The sequence below is a fragment of the Mesoplodon bidens genome (assembly GCF_964165515.1).
Source record: "Mesoplodon bidens genome assembly, contig: HAP1_SCAFFOLD_903, whole genome shotgun sequence".
Classification (NCBI taxonomy): Eukaryota; Metazoa; Chordata; class Mammalia; order Artiodactyla; family Ziphiidae; genus Mesoplodon; species Mesoplodon bidens.
In genome coordinates, this window is record NW_027671826.1 from 53,567 (window position 1) to 74,538 (window position 20,972).

At 43.5% G+C, this 20,972-nt stretch overlaps 1 long non-coding RNA gene across 1 annotated transcript in view; it reads left to right on the forward strand.

Moving 5' to 3' along the window:
• The window catches only part of LOC308610968, a 49,457-nt gene extending 28,937 nt beyond the window's left edge, over nt 1–20,520 (forward strand). The window contains exon 3 of the long non-coding RNA XR_014014718.1: nt 20,474–20,520. This is a non-coding gene — a long non-coding RNA (uncharacterized lncRNA). The remainder of the gene's footprint in view (nt 1–20,473) is intronic.
• The last annotated feature ends 452 nt before the right edge of the window (nt 20,521–20,972 follow it).

The window sequence follows — 20,972 nt, forward strand, 5'->3', positions numbered from 1 at the left end:
GGTCATGGAGCATTGTTATGACAGGTGTAATCGAGCCTTGTGATGAGAAGGGAATGGAGAATTGTGATTACAATGATTATGGACCATTTCCATGACAAATTTGTGGCCGTTTTGTTGAAAATCGCGTGGCACATCGTAATGACAAGGGTCATGGAGCATTTTTCTGACAAATGCATGGAGCATTGTAATGACAAAGGTCACGGAGCATTGTGATGAAAAGTTCATGGAGAATGGTGGGTACAAAGGTCACAGAGCCTTGTGATGACGCGGGCATGGACCAATGTGATGACAAATGTTATGAAGCACTGTGATGCCTGGAGTCACGGAGCATTGTGATGACATATGTCATGGTCCATTGCGATGACAATGGCAGGGAGCATTGTAATGCCAAATGAAACGGAGTATTGTGATAACAAAATATAATGGAGCCTTGTGATGACTAGGGCTTGGAGCATTATAATGATAAGTTCCATTGAGAATTTTCATGACAAGGTCATGAAGCATTGTGATGAAAAGGTCCTGGAGTATTGTGATGACAAGGTCCTGGGGTATTGTGATAAGAAAACCATGGAGGCTTGTGATGACAAATCTCATGGAGCATACTGATGAAATGGGGCTGGACCACTGTGATTACATGGTTCTTGGAACATTGTGATAACAAAGGCATGGATCATTGTGAGGAGAAGTCCAAGGAGCATTCTAATGATATGCATCATAGAGCTTTGTGATGACAAGGGCATGGAGCATTGTGATTACAGCGGTCTTGGAGCATTGTGATGAAAAGGGCATGGATCATTCTGATGAAAAAGGCATGGAGCCTTGTCATGACAGGGTTCAAGGAGCATACTGACGACAAGTGTCAGGGAGCATTTTGATGACAAGTGTATTGAGCATTGTGATGACAAAGGTCATGGAGCATTGTGATGAGAAGACCATGGATAATTGTGATGACGAGAGTCATGGGATATTATGATGACAAGTGTTATGGAATATTGTGATCACAAGGGTTTGGAGCATTGTTATGACAGAATTCATGGAGCATTTTGACTTCTTTGTGATGACAATAGCATGAAGCATTATGATGATGGGCATGGTGCATTGTGATGACAGGGTTCATGGATCATTGAGATGAAAAGGGGCATGGAGCATACTGATTACAGGGGTCTTGGAGCATTGTGATGAGAAGGGTCATGGAGCCTTGTGATGACAAGGCCAAGGAACATCCTGATGGCAGGGGTCATGGAGCATTGTTATGACAGGGGTAATGGAGCATTGTGATGGCAAGGGCATGAAGCATTGTGATGAGAAGGCCATGGAGTATTCTGATGACATGTGTCATGGAGCTTTGTGATAAAAAGGCATGGAGCAAGGTGATGAGAGCATTCATGGAGCATCGTGATGACAATGACATGGAGCATTGTGATGCCAAGTGTCATGGATCTCTGTGATGACAAAGGTCATGAAGCATTTTGATGACAAGGAGGTTGTGCATTGTGATGAGAAGGGCAGAGAGCATTGGGATGACAGGGTCATGGAGCAACTGATGAAAAGGGTCATGGAACATTTTGATGACATTGGTTATGCAACATTGTGATGTCAGGGGTCATGGAACATTTTGATGAAACGGGTCATGGAGCATTTTGATAACAGTGGTTATGGAACATTGTGATGTCAGGGGTCATTGAACATTGTGATGATAAGTGCATGTACCATTGTGATGACAGGAGTCATGGAACATTATGATGACATGGGAGAGGCAGTATTGTTCCGAATAGTGATGTAACATTGTGATATCAGTGGTGAGACAGCATTTTGATGAGAAGTGCATAGAGCATTGTGATGACAAGGTTTATGGAGCATTGTGATGGCAAGATTGTGGAGCAGTGTGATGACAAGCGCATGGTGCACTGTGATGACATGTGTCATGGAGCATTGTGCTGACAAGAGCATGGAGCATTGTGATGACAAGGGTCATGGAGCATTGGGCTGAAAATGTTCATGGAGTATTGTGATGACAGGGGTCATGAAGCATTGTGATGACAGAGGTCATGGAGAATTTTGATTTCATTGTGGTGACAGTAGGCGGAAGCATTATGATGATGGGCATGATGCATTGTGATAACAGGGTTCATGGAGCATTGAGATGAAACGGGGCATGGAGCATTGTGATTACAGTGGTCTGGGAGCATTGTGATGACATGGGCATGGAGCATTTTGATGAGAAGGCCATGGAACATTATGATGACATGTGTCATGGAGCTTTGTGATGACAAGGGCATGGAGCATTGTGATTACAGGGGTCTTGGAGCATTGTGATGACATGTGTCATGGAGCCTTGTGTTGACAAGGCCATGGAACAATGTGATGGCAGGGGTCATGGAGCATTGTTATGACAGGGGTAATGGAGCATTGTGATGAGAAGGGCATGGAGCATTGTGAATACAAGATTTATGGAGCATTGCCATGACAAATTTGTGGACCGTTGTGATGAAAAGTGCGTGGCACATTGTGGTGACAAGGGTCATGGAGGATTTTTCTGATAAAGGCGTGGAGCATTGTGATGACAAGGGTCACGGAGCATTGTGATGGAATTTTCATAGAGCATTGTGGTTACAAAGGACACAGAGCCTTGTGATGGCGCGGGCATGGACCATTGTGATGACAAATGTTATGAAGCACTGTGATGACTGGAGTCACATAGCATTGTGATGACAGGTGTCATGGAGCAATGTGATGAGAGCTTTCATGGAGCATCGTGATGGCAATGACATGGAGCATTGTGATGCCAAGCGTCATGGATCTTTGTGATGACAAAGGTCATGGATCATTTTGATGACAAGGGTGTTGTGCATTGTGATGAGAAGTGTTGGGAGCATTTTCATGACAGGGTCATGGAGCAATTTGATGAAATGTGTCATGGAGCATTTTGTTGACAGGGGTTATGAAACATTGTGATGTCAGGGGTCATCGAACATTGTGATGAGAATGCATGTAGCATGGTGATGACAGGAGTCATGGAACATTGTGATGCCTGGGGTGAGGGACTATTGTGACGAATAGTGATGTAACATTGTGATATCAGTGGTGAGAGAGCATTTTTTTTTTTTTTATGAACAATTTTTTTTTTAATTAGTTTCTGCTTTATAACAAAGTGAATCAGTCATACATATACATCTGTTCCCACATCCCTTCCCTCATGCATCTCCCTCCCTTCCACCCTCCCCATCCCACCCCTCCAGGCGGTCACAAAGCACCGAGCTGATCTCCCTGTGCTCTGCGGCTGCTTCCCACTATCTATCTACCTTACGTTTGGTAGTGTATATATGTCCATGCCTCTCTTTCGCTTTGTCACAGCTTACCCTTCCCCCTCCCCATATCCTCAAGTCCATTCTCAAGTAGGTCTGTGTCTTTATTCTCGTTTTGCCCCTAGGTTCTTCATGACATTTTTTTTTTAAATTCCGTATATATGTGTTAGCATACGGTATTTGTCTTTCTCTTTCTGACTAACTTCACTCTGTATGACAGACTCTAGGTCTATCCACCTCATTACAAATAGCTCAGTTTCGTTTCTTTTTATGGCTGAGTAATATTCCATTGTATATATGTGCCACATCTTCTTTATCCATTCATCCGATGATGGACACTTAGGTTGTTTCCAGCTCTGGGCTATTGTGAATAGAGCTGCAATGAACATTTTGGTACATGTCTCTTTTGGAATTATGGTTTTCTCAGGGTATATGCCCAGTAGTGGGATTGCTGGGTCATATGGTAGTTCTATTTGTAGTTTTTTAAGGAACCTCCATACCGTTCTCCATAGTGGCTGTACCAATTCACATTCCCACCAGCAGTGCAAGAGTGTTCCCTTTTCTCCACACCCTCTCCAGCATTTATTGTTTCTAGATTCCTTGATGATGGCCATTCTGACTGGTGTGAGATGATATCTCATTGTAGTTTTGATTTGCATTTCTCTAATGATTAATGATGTTGAGCATTCTTTCATGTGTTTGTTGGCAGTCTGTATATCTTCTTTGGAGAAATGCCTATTTAAGTCTTCTGCCCATTTTTGGATTGGGTTGTCTGTTTTTTTGCTATTGAGCTGCATGAGCTGTTTATAAATTTTGGAGATTAATCCTTTGTCAGTTGCTTCATTTGCAAATATTTTCTCCCATTCTGAGGGTTGTCTTTTGGTCTTCTTTATGGTTTCCTTTGCTGTGCAAAAGCTCTGAAGTTTCATTAGGTCCCATTTGTTTATCTTTGTTTTTATTTCCATTTCTCTAGGAGGTGGGTCCAAAAGGATCTTGCTGTGATTTATGTCATAGAGTGTTCTACCTATGTTTTCCTCTAAGAGTTTGATAGTTTCTGGCCTTACATTTAAGTCTTTAATCCATTTTGAGCTTATTTTTGTGTATGGTGCTAGGGAATGATCTAATCTCAAACTTTTACATGTCCCTGTCCAGTTTTCCCAGCACCACTTATTGAAGAGGCTGTCCTTTCTCCACTGTACATTCCTGCCTCCTTTATCAAAGATAAGTTGTCCATATGTGCGTGGGTTTATCTCTGGGCTTTCTATCCTGATCCACTGATCTATCTTTCTGTTTTTATGCCAGTACCAGACTGTCTTAATTACTGTAGCTTTGTAGTATAGTCTGAAGTCAGGGAGCCTGATTCCTCCAGCTCCGTTTTTCGTTCTCAAGATTGCTTTAGCTATTCGGGGCCTTTTGTTTTTCCAAACAAATTTTGAAATTTTTTGTTCTAGTTCTGTGAAAAATGCCATTGGTAGTTTGATAGGGATTGCATTGAATCTGTAGATTGCTTTCGGTAGTAGAGTCATTTTCACAATATTGATTCTTCCAATCCAGGAGCATGGTATATCTCTCCATCTATTTGTATCATCTTTAATTTCTTTCATCAGTGTCTTATAGTTTTCTGCATACAGGTTTTTTGTCTCCTTAGGTAGGTTTATTCCTAGATATTTTATTCTTTTTGTTGCGATGGTAAATGGGAGTGTTTTCTTGATTTCATTTTCAGATTTTTCATCATTAGTGTATAGGAATGCCAGAGATTTCTGTACATTAATTTTATATCCTGCTACTTTACCAAATTCATTGATTAGCTCTAGTAGTTTTTCGGTAGCATCTTTAGGATTCTCTATGTATAGTATCATGTCATCTGCAAACAGTGACAGCTTTACTTCTTCTTTTCCAATTTGGATTCCTTTTATTTCCTTTTCTTCTCTGATTGCTGTGGCTAAAACTTCCAAAACTATGTTGAATAAGAGTGGTGAGAGTGGGCAGCCTTGTCTTGTTCCTGATCTTAGTGGAAATGGTTTCAGTTTTTCACCATTGAGGACAATGTTGGCTGTGGGTTTGTCATATATGGCCTTTATTATGTTGAGGAAAGATCCCTCTATACCTACTTTCTGCAGGGTTTTTATCATAAATGGGTGTTGAATTTTGTCGAAAGCTTTCTGTGCATCTATTGAGATGATCATATGGTTTTTCTCCTTCAACTTGTTAATATGGTGTATTACACTGATTGATTTGCGTATATTGAAGAATCCTTACATTCCTGGGATAAACCCCACTTGATCATGGTGTATGATCCTTTTAATGTGCTGTTGGATTCTGTTTGCTAGTATTTTGTTGAGGATTTTTGCATCTATGTTCATCAGTGATATTGGCCTGTAGTTTTCTTTCTTTGTGACATCCTTGCCTGGTTTTGGTATCAAGGTGATGTCGGCCTCGTAGAATGAGTTTGGGAGTGTTCCTCCCTCTGCTATATTTTGGAAGAGTTTGAGAAGGATAGGTGTTAGCTCTTCTCTAAATGTTTGATAGAATTCACCTGTGAAGCCATCTGGTCCTGGGCTTTTGTTTGATGGAAGATTTTTAATCACAGTTTCAATTTCAGTGCTTGTGATTGGTCTATTCATATTTTCTATTTCTTCCTGAGTCAGTCTTGGCAGGTTGTGCATTTCTAAGAATGTGTCCATTTCTTCCAGGTTGTCCATTTTATTGGAATAGAGTTGCTTATAGTAATCTCTCATAATCTTTTGTATTTCTGCAGTGTCAGTTGTTACTTCTCCTTTTTCATTTCTAATTCTATTGATTTGAGTCTTCTCCCTTTTTTTCTTGATGAGTCTGGCTAATGGTTTGTCAATTTTGTTTATCTTCTCAAAGAACCAGCTTTTAGTTTGGTTGATCTTTGCTATCGTTTCCTTCATTTCTTTTTCATTTATTTCTGATCTGATCTTTATGATTTCTTTCCTTCTGCTAGCTTTGGGGTATTTTTGTTCTTCTTTCTCTAATTGCTTTAGGTGCAGGGTCAGGTTGTTTACTCGAAATGCTTCCTGTTTCTTAAGGTGGGATTGTATTGCTATAAACTTCCCCCTTAGAACTGCTTTTGCTGCGTCCCATAGGTTTTGGGTCGTCGTGTCTCCATTGTCATTTGTTTCTAGGTATTTTTTAATTTCCTCTTTGATTTCTTCAGTGATCACTTCGTTATTGAGTAGTGTATTGTTTAGCCTCCATGTGTTTGTATTTTTTACACATCTTTTCCTGTAATTGATGTCTAGTCTCATAGCATTGTGGTCGGAGAAGATACTTGATACAATTTCAATTTTCTTAAAATTACCGAGGCTTGATTTGTGACCCAAGATATGATCTATCCTGGAGAATGTTCCATGAGCACTTGAGAAAAATGTGTATTCTGTTGTTTTTGGATGGAATGTCCTATAAATATCAACTAAGTCCATCTCGTTTAATGTATCATTTAAAGCTTGTGTTTCCTTATTTATTTTCATTTTGGATGATCTGTCCATTGGTGAAAGTGGGGTGTTAAAGTCCCCTACTATGAGTGTGTTACTGTCGATTTCCCCTTTTATGGCTGTTAGTATTTGCCTTATGTATTGAGGTGCTCCTATGTTGGGTGCATAAATATTTACAATTGTTATATCTTCTTCTTGGATCGATCCCTTTATCGTTATGTAGTGTCCTTCCTTGTCTCTTCTAATAGTCTTTATTTTAAAGTCTATTTTGTCTGATATAAGAATTGCTACTCCAGCTTTCTTTTGATTTCCATTTGCATGGAATATCTTTTTCCATCCCTTTACTTTCAATCTGTATGTGTCTCTAGGTCTGAAGTGGGTCTCTTGTAGACAGCATATATATGGGTCTTGTTTTTGTTTCCATTCAGCCACTCTGTGTCTTTTGGTGGGAGCATTTAGTCCATTTACATTTAAGGTAATTATTGATATGTATGTTCCTATTCCCATTTCCTTAATTGCTTTGGGTTCGTTATTGTAGGTATATTCCTTCTGTTGTGTTTCTTGCCTAGAGAAGTTCCTTTAGCATTTGTTGTAAAGCTGGTTTGGTGGTGCTGAACTCTCTCAGCTTTTGCTTGTCTGTAAAGGTTTTAATTTCTCCATCAAATCTGAATGAGATCCTTGCTGGGTAGAGTAATCTATGTTGCAGGTTTCTCTCCTTCATCACTTTAATTATGTCCTGCCACTCCCTTCTGGCTTGTAGGGTTTCTGCTGAGAGATCGGCTGTTAACCTGATGGGGATTCCCTTGTGTGTTATTTGTTGTTTTTGCCTTGCTGCTTTTAATATGATTTCTTTGTGTTTAATTTTTGACAGTTTGATTAATATGTGTCTTGGTGTATTTCTCCTTGGATTTATTCTGTATGGGACTCTCTGTGCCTCCTGGACTTGATTAACTATTTCCTTTCCCAAATTAGGGAAGTTTTCAACTATAATCTCTTCAAATATTTTCTCAGTCCCTTTCTTTTTCTCTTCTTCTTCTGGAACCCCTATAATTCGAATGTTGGTGCGTTTAATGTTGTCCCAGAGATCTCTGAGACTCTCCTCTGTTCTTTTCATTCTTTTTTCTTTATTTTGCTCTGCATCAGTTATTTCCACTATTTTATCTTCCACCTCACTTATCCGTTCTTCTGCCTCAGTTATTCTGCTATTGATCCCATCTAGAGTATTTTTCATTTCATTTATTGTGTTTTTAATCGATGCTTGATTCATCTTTAGTTCTTCTAGGTCCTTGTTAACTGTTTCTTGCATGTTGTCTCTTCTATTTCCAAGATTATGGATCATGGAAATAGAATCTTGGATCAGCTTTACTATCATTATTCTGAATTCTTTTTCAGGTAGACTGCCTATTACCTCTTCATTTGTTAGGTCTGGTAGGTGTTTATCTTGCTCCTTCACCTGCTGTGTGTTTTTCTGCCTTCTCATTTTGCTTATGTTACAGTGTTTGGGGTCTCCTTTTTGCCGGCTGCAGATTCGTAGTTCCCGTTGTTTTTGGTGTCTGACCCCAGTGGCTAAGGTTGTTTCAGTGGGTTGTGTAGGCTTCCTGGTGGGGGGGACTAATTCCTGTGCTCTGGTGGTTGAGGCTCGATCTTGTCTTTCTGGTGGACAGGTCCACGTCTGGTGGTGTGTTTTGGGGTGCCTATGGCCTTATTATGTTTTTAGGTAGCCTCTCTGCTAATGGGTGGGGTTGTGTTCCTGCCTTGCTAGTTGCTTGGCATAGGGTGACCTGCACTGTAGCTTGCTGGTCGTTGACTGAAGCTGGGTGCTGGTGTTGGGATGGAGATCTCTGGGAGATTTTCGCTGCTTGATATTATGTGGAGCTGGGAGGTCTGTTGTGGACCCGTGTCCTGAAGTTGGCTCTCCCACTTCAGAGGCACAGCACTGGCTCCTGGCTGCAGCACCAAGAGCCTTTCATCCACCCGGCTCAGAGTAACAGGGAGAAAAAGTAGAAAGAAAGAATTAGTAGAAGAAAGAAAGAGAGAGGGAAAGAAAGGAAGAAGGGAAGAAAGGAAGGAAGGAAGGAAGGAAGAAAGAAAGGAGGGAGGGAGGGAGGGAGGAAGGATGGAAAGAAAGAAGGAAAGAAAGGAGGGAGGGAGGGAGAAAGGAAAGGAAGAAAGACAGGAGGGAGGGAGGAAGGAAAGAAAAAGAAAGTGGAAAGAAGAAGGGTGGGAGGGAGGAAAGAAAAAGAAAGAAGGAAAGGAGGAGCGGAGGGAGGGAGGGAGGAAGGGAGAGTAGGAAAAAAAGAAAGAGCAGGTAAAGTAAAATAGAATAAAGTATGAAATATAGTAGCGTTATTAAAATTAGAAAGTAATTATTGAAAAAAAAAAAAAAAAAACGGACCGATAGAACCCTGAGACATATGGTGGAAGCAAAGCTATACAGAGAGAATCTTACACAGAAGATTACACATACACATTCACAAAAAGAGAGCAGGGGGAAAAATCAAAAATCTTGCTCTCCAAGTCCACCTCCTCAATTTGGGATAATTCGTTGTAAAAAGAGGAAAAGGGCGAGAAGTCTGAAATCTTGCTCTCTAAGTCCACCTCCTTAATTTGGAATAATTCGTTGTAAAAAGAGGAAAAGGGGGGAAAGTCTTAAATCTTGTCCTCAAAGTCCACTTCCTCAATTTGGGATGATTCGCTGTCCATTCATGCACTCCACAGACGCAGGGCACATCAAATGGACCGTGGAGCTTTAATCCGCTGCCTCCGAGGCTGCACAGAGAGATTTCCCTGCCTCTGCTCTCACAGCTCCCGGGTCTCAGCCTTGGACCTGGCCCCGCCTCTGCGCGTAGGTCGCCGGAGGGCGTCCGTTCTTCGCTCAGACAGGACGGGTTTAAAGGAGCCGCTGATTCGGGGGCTCTGGCTCACTCAGGCAGAGGGGAGGGAGGGGCGCGCAGTGTGGGGCGGGCCTGCGGCGGCTGAGGCCGGCGTGACGTTGCAGCAGCCCGTGGCGCTCCGTGCGCTTTCCCGGGAAAGCCGTCCCCGGGTCTCGGGGACCCCAGAAGTGGCGGGGTGCACAGGCCCCCCGGAAGGCGGGGCGGACAGTGACCCGCGCTCGCACACAGGCCCCGCGGCGGCGGCGGCAGCGGCGGCGGCGGCGGCGGGCTGCGGCGGCGGCGGCGGGCCGCGGCGTGCGGGCGGCGGCGGCGGCGGCGGCGGCAGCGGCGGCCCACGCCCGTCTCCGAGGTCCGTGCCTTACCCGCGGCTCGTGCCTGTCACCGGCGCTTCCCCAAGCAGCCCTCTTAATGCCCTCTCCTCGCGCACCAGGAAACAAAAGGGAAAAAAGTCTCTTGCCTCTTCAGCAGCTCCAGACCCTTTCCCCGGACTCCCTCCGGGCTAGCCGTGGTGCACTAACCCCTTCAGGCTCTCTTCCTGCCGCCAGCCCCAGTCCTCTCCCTGCGCTCCGACTGAAAGCCGATACCCGAGCCTCAGCTCCCAGCCCCGCCCGCCACGGCGGCCGAGCAGACAAGCCTCTAGGGCTGGTGTGTGCCTGAGGGCACCGGTCCTCTGTGCCAGAATCTCTCCGCTTTGCCCTCCGCACCCCTGTTGCTGTGCTCTCCTCCGCTACTCCGAAGCTTTACCCCTCCGCCACCTGCAGTCTCCGCCCGCGAAGGGGCTTGTAGTGTGTAGAAACCTTCCCCCCTTCACGGCTCCCTCCCACTGGTGCAGGTCCCGTCCCTATCCTATTGTCTCTGTTTATTCTTTTTTTCTTTTGCCCTACCCAGGTATGTGGGGAGCTTCTTGCCTTTTGGGGGGTCTGAGGTCTCCTGTCAGCGTTCAGTAGGTGTTCTGTAGGAGTTGTTCCACGTGTAGATGAATTTCTGATGTATCTGTGGGGAGGAAGGTGATCTCCGCGTCTTACTCTTCCGCCATCTTCCTCCGGGGTCTCGGTGAGAGAGCATTTTGATGAGAAGTGCATGGAGCATGGTGATGACAATGTTTATGGAGCATTGTGATGAAAAGATTGTGGAACACTGTGATGACAAGAGAATGGTGCATTTTGATTACATGTGTCGTGGAGCATTGTGCTGACAAGCGCATGGAGCATTGTGATGACAAGTGTCAAGGAGCATTGTGCTGAGAAAGGCATAGAGCATTGTGATGACAAGGGTGAAAGAGCATTGTGATGAAAAGTTCATGGAGCATTGTGGTTAAAATGGTCACAGAGACTGTGGATGATGAGGGCATGGACCACTGTGATGACAAAGGGCATGAAGTATTGTGATGACTGGAGTCACGGAGCATTGTGATGACAGAGCTCATGGAGCATTGTGATAACAAGGGCATAAAGCACTGTGATGACAAGGGCATGGAGCATTAGTCTAATAATTTTCATGGATTATTGTGATGACAGTTGGAATGGCACATTGTGATGACAAGGGCATGGAGAATTGTGAAGAACAGGTCATGCAGTATTGTGAGACAGGTGCCATGGGGGATTCTGATGACAAAGGTAATGGAGCATTGTGATGACAAGGGTCAGGGAGCATGGTGCTGACAAGTGCATGCAGAATTATGATATCAAGGGTCATGACAGGGGTCTTGGAGCATTTTTCTTACAAAGGCATGTAGCATTGTGATGACAAGGTTCATGGAGCATTGTGATGAAAAGATCATGGAGCATTGTCGTTACAAAGGTCACAGAGCCTTGTGATGATGAGGGCATCGACCACTGTGATGACAAATGTTATGAAGCATTGTGCTGCCTGGAGTCACGGAACATTGGGATGACAGGTGTCATGGACATTGTGATGACAAGGGCATGGAGCATTGTGATGAGAAGGTCATGGGGTATTGTGAAGATAGGTGTCAGGGAGCATTGTGATGACATATGTCATGGTCCATTGTGATGACAATGGCAGGGAGCATTGTGATGGCAAATGTAATAGAGGATTGTGATGACAAATATAATAGAGCATTATGATGACTAGGGCTTGGAGCATTATGATGAGAAGAGCCATTGAGAATTTTCATGGCAAGGTCGTGAAGCACTGTGATGACAAGGTCCTGGATCATTGTGATGAGAAAACCATGGAACCTTGTGATAACAAATCTCATGGAGGATACTGAAGAAAAGGGACATGGACCATTGTGATTACAAGGGTCGTAGAACATTGTGATGACATGGGCATGGAGCATTGTGAGGATAAGGCCAAGGAGCATTATAATGACATGTGTCATTGAGCTTTGTGATGACAAGGGCATGGAGCATTGTGATTACAGGGGTCTTGGAGCATTTTGATGAAAAGGGCATGGATCACTGTGATGAAAAAGGCATGGAGCCTTGTCATGACAGGGTACAAGGAGCATACAGACAACAAGTGTCAGGGAGCATTTTGATGACAAGTGTATTGAGCATTGTGATGACAAAGGTCATGGAGAATTGTGATGAGAAGACCATGGATAATTGTGATGACGAGAGTCATGGGACATTGTGATGACAAGTGTTAAGGAATATTGTGATCACAAGGGTTTCGAGCATTGTTATGACAGAGGTCATGGAGCATTTTGATTTCATTTTGATGACAATAGCATGAAGCATTATGATGAAGGGCATGGTGCATTGTGATGACAGGGTTCATGGATCATTGTGATGAAAAGGGGCATGGAGCATTGTGATTACAGGGATCTTGGAGCATTGTGATGAGAAGGGTCATGGGGCCTTGTGATGACAAGGCCATGGAACATTGTGATGGCAGGAGTCATGGAGCACAGTTATGACAGGGGTAATGGAGCATTGTGATGGCAAGGACATGGTGCCTTGTGATGAGGCCATGGAGCATTCTGATGACATGTGTCATGGGGCTTTGTGATGACAAGAACATGAAGCAATGTGATGAGAGCGTTCATGGAGCATTGTGATGACAATGACATGGAGCATTGTGATGACTAGGGTCATGGATCTTTGTGATGACAATGGTCATGGAGCATTTTGATGAGAAGTGTGTGGTGCATTTTGATGAGAAGGGCAGGGATCATTATGATGACAGATGTCATGGAGCACTGTGATGACAAGCGTCACGGAGCATTGTGAATACAGGGGTCATGGAGCATTGGTATGACAAGGGCATGGATCATTCTGATGACAAGGGTCATGGAGCATTGGGCTGAAAATGTTCATGGAGTATTGTGATGACAGGGTTCATGGATCATTGTGATGACAGAGGTCATGGAGCATTTTGATGACAAGGGTGTTGTGCATTGTGATGAGAAGGGCAGGGAGCATTTTGATGACAGTGTCATGGAGGAATTTGATGAAAAGTTTCATGGAACATTTTGATGACAGCTGTTATGGAACATTGTGATCTCAGGGGTCATCGAACATTGTGATGATATATGCATGTAGCATTGTGATATCAGTGGTGAGAGAGCATTTTGATGAGAAGTGCATGGAGCAATGTGATGTCAAATTTTATGGAGCATTGTGATTACAATATTGTGGAGCACTGTGATGACAAGCGCATGGTGCATTGTGATGACATGTGTCATGGAGCATTGTGCTGACAAGCGCACGGAGCATTGTGATGACAAGGGTTATGGAACATTGTGCTGAGAAAGGCATAGTGCATTTTGATAACAAGGGTCAAAGAGCATTGTGATGAAATGTTCATGGAGCATTGTGGTTAAAATGGTCACAGAGACTGTTGATGACGAGGGCATGGAACATTGTGATGCAAACGTCGTGAAGCATTGTGATGACTGGAGTCACGGAGCATTGTGATGACAGGGGTCATGGAGCATTGTGATAACAAGGGCATGGAGCATTGTGATGACAAGGGCATGGAACATTGGTCTCATATGTTTCATGGATTATTGCAATGACAGTTGGAATGGCGCATTGTGATGACAAGGTCATGGAGCATTGTGATGACCAGGTCATGCAGTATTGTGAAGACAAGTGTCAGGGAGTATTGTGATAACATATGTAATGGCCCATGGTGATGACAATGGCATGGAGCATTGTGATGCCAAGTGTCATGGAGGAATCTGATGACAAAGGTAATGGAGCATTTTGATGACAATAGCTTGGAGCATTGTGGTGACAAGGGTCAGGGAGCATTGTGCTGATAAGTGCATGGAGAATTGTGATGACAAGGGTCATGGAGCATTCTGAAGACAAGCTTGTGGATTATTTTGATGACAATGGCATGGAGCATTGTGATGAAAACGGCATGGGACATTGTGATGAAAAAGTCATGGAGCCTTTTCCTGACAGGGGTCAAGGAGCATTCTGATGACAAGTGTCAGGGAGCATTGTGATGACAAGTGTATTGAGAATTGTGATGACAATCTTCATGGAGCATTGTGATGAAAAGGGCATGGAGTATTTTGGTGACAGGCATCATGGAGCGTTGTGATGACAAGTGTTATGGAACACTGTGATCACGAGGGTTTGGAGCATTGTGATGAGAAGTGTCATCGAGCCATGTGTTGACAAGGCCATGGAGCATTTTGATGGCAGGGGTCATGGTGCATTGTTATTACAGGTGTAATGGAGCATTGTGATGAAAAGAGCATGGATCATTGTGATTACAAGGTTTATGGAGCACTGTGATGACAAAGTTTTGGACCGTTGTAATGAAAAGCGTGTTGCACACTGTGATGACAAGGGTCATGGAGCATTTTTCTGACAAAGGCATGGAGCATTGTGCTGAGAAATTCATAGAGCATTGTGATGACAAGGGTCAAAGAGCATTGTGATGAAAAGTTCATGGAGCACTGTGGTTAAAAAGGACACAGAGACTGTTGATGACGAGCACATGGACCATTGTGATGACAAAGGTCATGAAGCATTGTGATGACTGCAATCACGGAGCACTGTGATGACAGGGGTCATGAAGCATTTTGATAACCAGGGCATGGAGCATTGAGATGAAAAGGGCATGGAGCATTGGTCTAATAATTTCATGGATTATAGCGATGACATTTGGAAAGGCGCATTGTGATCACAAGGGCATGGATAATTTTGATGACCAGGTCATGCATTATTGTGAAGGCAGTTGTCAGAGAGCATTGTGATGACATATGTAATGGCCCGATGACAACAATGGCATGGAGCATTGTGATGCCAAGTTTAATGGAGGATTCTGATGAAAATGGTAATGGAGCACTGTGATGACAATGGATTAGAGCATTGTGATGACAAGGGTCAGGGAGCATTGTGCTGACAAGTGCATGGGGAATTGTGATGACAAGTGTCATGGAGCATTCTGATGACAAGCTTGTGGTGTGTTTTGATGACAATGGCTTGGGGCATTGTGATGAAAATGGCATGGGGCATTGTGATGAAAAAGGCATGGGGCATTGTGTTGAAAAAGGCATGGAGCCTTTTCGTGACAGGGTTCAATGAGCATTTTGACGACAAATGTCAGGGAGCATTCTGATGACATATGTAATGGCCCGATGACAACAATGGCATGGAGCATTGTGATGCCAAGTGTCATGGAGGATTCTGATGACAATGGAAGTAGAGCATTGTGATGACAATGGTTTGGAGCATTGTGATGACAAAGGCCATGGAGCATTGTGATGACAAGGGCATGGAGTATTGTGATGACAGGCAGCATGCAGCGTTGTGATGACAAGTGTTATGGAATACTGAGATCACAAGAGTTTGGAGAATTGTGATGAGAGATGTCATGGATCATTTTGATTTCAAGGAGCATGGAGCATTCTGATGACAAGGGCATGAAGCAATGTGAACCCATGGTTCGTGGAGGATTGTGATGAAAATAGTATTGGAGTATTGTGACGACAAGCGCATAGGGCATTGTAATGACAAATTCATGTAGCATTTTGCAGACAAAGGCATGGAGCATTGTGATGACAGGTGTCATGGAGCACTGTGATGACAAGCGTCACAGAGCATTGTGAATACAGGGGTCATGGAGCATTGGGATGACAAGGGCATGGAGCATTGTGAGGTGAAGACCAAGGAGCATTCTAATGATATGTGTCATTGAGCTTTGTGATGACAAGGGCATGGTGAATTATAATTACAGTGCTCTTAGAGCATTGTGATGAAAAAGGCATGGATCATTGTGATGAAAAAGGCATGGATCCTTGTCATGACAGGGTTCAAGGAGCATACAGACAACAAGTGTCAGGGAGCATTGTGATGACAAGGGTGTTGAGCATTGTGATGACAAAAGTCATGGAGCATTGTGATGAGAAGACCATGGATAATTGTGATGACTAGCGTCAAGGGGCATTGTGATGACAAGAGTTATGGAATATTGTGATCACAAGGGTTTGCAACACTCTGATGACAGGGTTCATGGATCATTTAGATGAAAAGGGGCATGGAACATTTTGATAACATGGGTTTAGGAGCATTGTGATGAGAAGGGTCATGCGGCCTTGTGATGACAAGTCCATGGAACATCGTAATGGCAGTGGTCATGGAGCATTCTTATGACAGGTGTAATGGAGCACTGTGTTCAGAAGGCCATGGAGCATTCTGATGACATGTGTCATGGAGCTTTGTGATGACAAGGGCATTGAGCAATGTGATGAGAGCATTCATGGAGCATTGTGATGACAATGATATTGAGCATTGTGATGCCAAGGGTCAAGTTTCTTTGTGATGACAAAAGTCATGGAGCATTTTGATGACAAAGGCGTTGTTCATTGTCATGAGAAGGGCAGGGAGCATTGTGATGACAAGGTGATGGAGCAATTTGATGAAAAGTGTCATGGAACATTTTGATGACAGGGGTTATGGAACATTGTGATGTCAGGGGTCATGGAGCATTTTGATGAAAAGGGTTTTGGAGCATTTTGATGACAGTGGTTATGGAACATTGTGATGTCAGGGGTCATCGAACATTGTGATGATAAGTGCATGTACCATTGTGATGACAGGAGTCACGGAACATTGTGACGACAGTGGTGAGGGAGTATTTTGATGAATAGTGATGTAACATTGTGATATGAGTGGTGAGAGGGCATTTTGATGAGAAGTGCATTGAGCATTGTGATGACAAGGTGTATGGAGCACTGTGATGACAAGATTGTGGAGCACTGTGATGACAAGCACATGGCACATTGTGATGACATGTGTCATGGAGCATTGTGCTGACAAGCGCATGGAGCACTGTGATGACAAGGGTCATGGAGCATTGTGCTGAGAAAGGCATAGAGCATTGTGATGACAAAGGTCAAAGAGCATTGTGATGAAAATTTCATGGAGCATTGTTGTTAAAAAGGTCACAGAGAGTGTTGATGATGAGGGCATGGACCATTGTGATGAGAAAAGTCATGAAGCATTGTGATGACTGGAGTCACGGAGCATTGTGATGACAGTGGTCATGGAGCATTGTGATAACTACGCATGTAGCATTGTGATGACAAGGGCATGGAGTATTCTAATAAGTTTCATGGATTATTGCGATGACAGTTGGAATGGCGCATTGTGATGACAAGGTCATGGTGCACTGTGATGACCAGGTCATGCAGTATTGTGAAGACAGGTGTCAGGGAGCATTGTGATGACAATTTTAATGGCCCATTGTGATGGCAATAGCATGGAGCATTGTGATGCCAAGTGTCATTGAGGATTCTGATGACAAAGGTAATGGAGCATTGTGATGACAATGGCTTGGGGCATTGTGATGACAAAGGTCAGGGAGCATTGTGCTGACAAGTGCATGGAGAATTGTGATGGCAAGGGTCATGGAGCATTCTGATGACAAGCTTGTGAATTATAGTGATGACAATGGCATGGATCATTGTGATGAAAACGGCATGGGACATTGTGATGAAAAAGGCATGGAGCCTTTTAGTGACAGGCTTCAAGGAGCATTCTGACGACAAGTGTCAGGGAGCATTGTGATGACAAGGGCATTGAATATTGTGATGACAGTCATCATGGAGCATTGTGATGACAAGTGTTGTGGAACATTGTAATCACAAGGGTTTGGAGCATTGTGATGACAGAGGTCATGGATCATTTTGATTTCAAGGAGCATGGAGCATTGTGATGACACGGACATGAAGCAATGAGATCCCAATGTTCATGGAGGATAGTGATGACAATGGTAATGGAGTATTGTGATGACAAGCGCAAAGAGCATAGTAATGACAATGTCATGTAGCATTTTGCTGACAAAGGCATGGAGCATTGTGATGACATGTGTCTTTGAGCATCGTGATGACAAGTGTCATGGAGCCTTGTGATGACAAGGCCGTGGAACATTGTGATGGCAAGGGTCATGGAGCATTTTTAAGAGAGGTGTAATGGAGCATTTCGATGAGAAAGGCATGGATAATTTTGATGACGAGCGTAATGGGGCACTATGATGGCAAGGGTAATGGAATATTGTGATCACAACGGTTTGGAGCATTGTTATTACAGAGGTCATGGAGCATTTTGATTTCATTTGGATGACAATATTATGAATCATTATGATGATGTGCATGGTGCATTGTGATGACAGGTTTCATGGGCCATTGAGATGAAAATGGGCATGGAGCATTGTGATTACAGGGTTATTGGAGCATTGTGAGGAGAAGGGTAATGGAGCCTTGTGATTACAAGGCCATGGAACAACGTGATGGCAGGGATCATGGAACATTGTTATGACAGGTGTAATGAAGCATTGTGATGGCAAGGGAATGGAACATTGTGATGAGAAAACCATTGTGCATACTGATTAAATGTGTCATGTAGCTTTGTGATGACAAGGGCATGGAGCAATGTGATGAGAGCGTTCATAGAGCACTGTGATGACAAGGACATGGAGCTCTGTGATGCCAAGTGTCATGGAGCAGCTTGATGACAAGTGTGTTGTGCATTGTGATGAGAAGGGCAGGGAGCATTGTGATGACAGGGTCATGGAGCAATTTGATGAAAACTGTCATGGAGCATCTTGATGATAGGGTTTATGGAACATTGTGATGTCAGGGGTCATCGAACTTTGTGATGATAAGTGCATGTAGCATTGTGATGACAGGAGTCATGGAACATTGTGATGACGGGTGCGGGAGTATTGTGACGAATAGTGATGTAACATTGTGATATCAGTGGTGAGAGAGCATTTAATGAGAAGTGCATGGAACGTTGTGATGACAATGTTAATGGAGCATTGTGATGACATGTGTCATGGAGCACTGTCCTGACAAGCACATGGAGCATTGTGATGACAAGGGTCATGGAGTATTGTTCTGAGAAAGGCATAGAGCATTGTGATGACAAAGGTCAAAGAGCATTGTGATGAAAAGTTCATAGAGCATTGTGGTTAAATAGTCACAGTGACTGTTGATGATGAGGGCATGGACCATTGTGATGAAAAATTTCATTAAACATTGTGATGATTGGAATCACGGAGCATTGTGATTACAGGGGTCATAGATCATTGTGATAACAAGGGCATGAAGCATTGTGATGACAAGGGCATGGAGCATTGGTCTAAGAAGTTTCATGGATTATTGTGATGACATTTGGAATGGTGCATTGTGATGACAAGGGCATGGAGCATTGTGATGACCAGGTCATGCAGTATTGTGAAAACAGTTGTCAGGGAGCATTGAAATGAATTTTGTAATGGCCCATTGTGATGACAATGGCATGGAGCATTGTGATGCCAAGTGTCATGGAGGATTCTGATGACAAATGTAATGGATCATTGTGATGACAATAGCTTGGAGCATTGTGATGACAAGGATCACGGAGCATTGTGCTGACAAGTGCATGGAGAATTGTGATAACAAGGGTCATGGAGGAGTGTGATGACAAGATTGTGGAGTATTTTGATGACAATGGCATAGAGCATTGTGATGAAAACTGCATGGGACATTGTGATGAAAAAGGCATGGAGCATTTTCGTGACAGTGTTCAAGGAGCATTCTGACGACAAGTGTCAGGGAGCATTGTGATGACATGTGTATTGAGAATTGTGATGACAAAGGTCATGGAGCATTGTGATGAACAGGGCATGGAGTACTGTGATGACAGGCATCATGGAGCACTGTGATGACCAGTGTTATAGAACATTGTTATCACAAGGGTTTGGAGCATTGTGATGAGAGAGGTCATGGATCATTTTGATTTCAAAGAGCATGGAGCATTGTGATGACAAGGACATGAAGCAATGTGATCCCAAGGTTCATGGAGGATTGTGATGACAATGGTAATGGAGTATTGTGATGACAAGCGCATAGAGCATTGTAATGAAAAGGTCATGTAGCATTTTGCTGACAAAGGCATGGAGCATTGTGATGACAGGTGTCATGGAACACAGTGATGACAAGCGTCATGGAGCATTGTGAATACAGGGGTCATGGAGCATTGGGATGATAAGGGCATGGATCATTGTGATGACAAGTGTCATGGAGCATTGGGTTGAAAATGTTCATGGAATATTGTGATAACAGGGATCATGGAGCATTGTGATGACAGAGGTATTTGAGAATTTTGATTTCATTGTGCTGACAATAGCCTGAAGCATTATGATAGTGGGCATGATGCATTGTGATGACAGGGTTCATGTAGCATTTAGATGAATAGGGGCATGGAGCATTGTGATTACAGGGGTCTTGGAGCATTGTGATGACATGGGCATGGAGCATTTTGATGAGAAGGCCATGGAACATACTGATGACATCTGTCATGGAGCTTTGTGATGACAGGAGCATGGAACATTGTGATTACAGGTCTTGGAGCATTGTGATGAAACGGGCATGGATCATTGTGATGAAAAAGTCATGGAGGCTTGTCATGACAGTGTTCAAGGAGCATACAGACAGCAAGTGTTAGGGAGCATTTTGATGACAAGTGTAGTGAGCATTGTGATGACAAATGTATGGAGCATTGTGATGAGAAGACCAAGGATAATTGTGATGACGAGCGTCATGGGGCACTGTGATGAAAAGTGTTATGGAATATTGTGATAGCAAGGGTTTGGAGCATTGTTATGACAGAGGTCATGGACCATTTTGATTTCATTGTGATGACAATAGCATGAAGCATTATGATGATGGGCATGGTGCATTGTGATGACAGGTTTCATGGATCAATGAGATGAAATGGGGCATGGAGTTCTGTGATTACAGGGGTCTTGGAGCATTGTGATGAGAAGGGTCATGGAGCCTTGTGATGACAAGGCCATGGAACATCGTGATGGCAGTGGTCATGTAGCATTGTTATGACGGG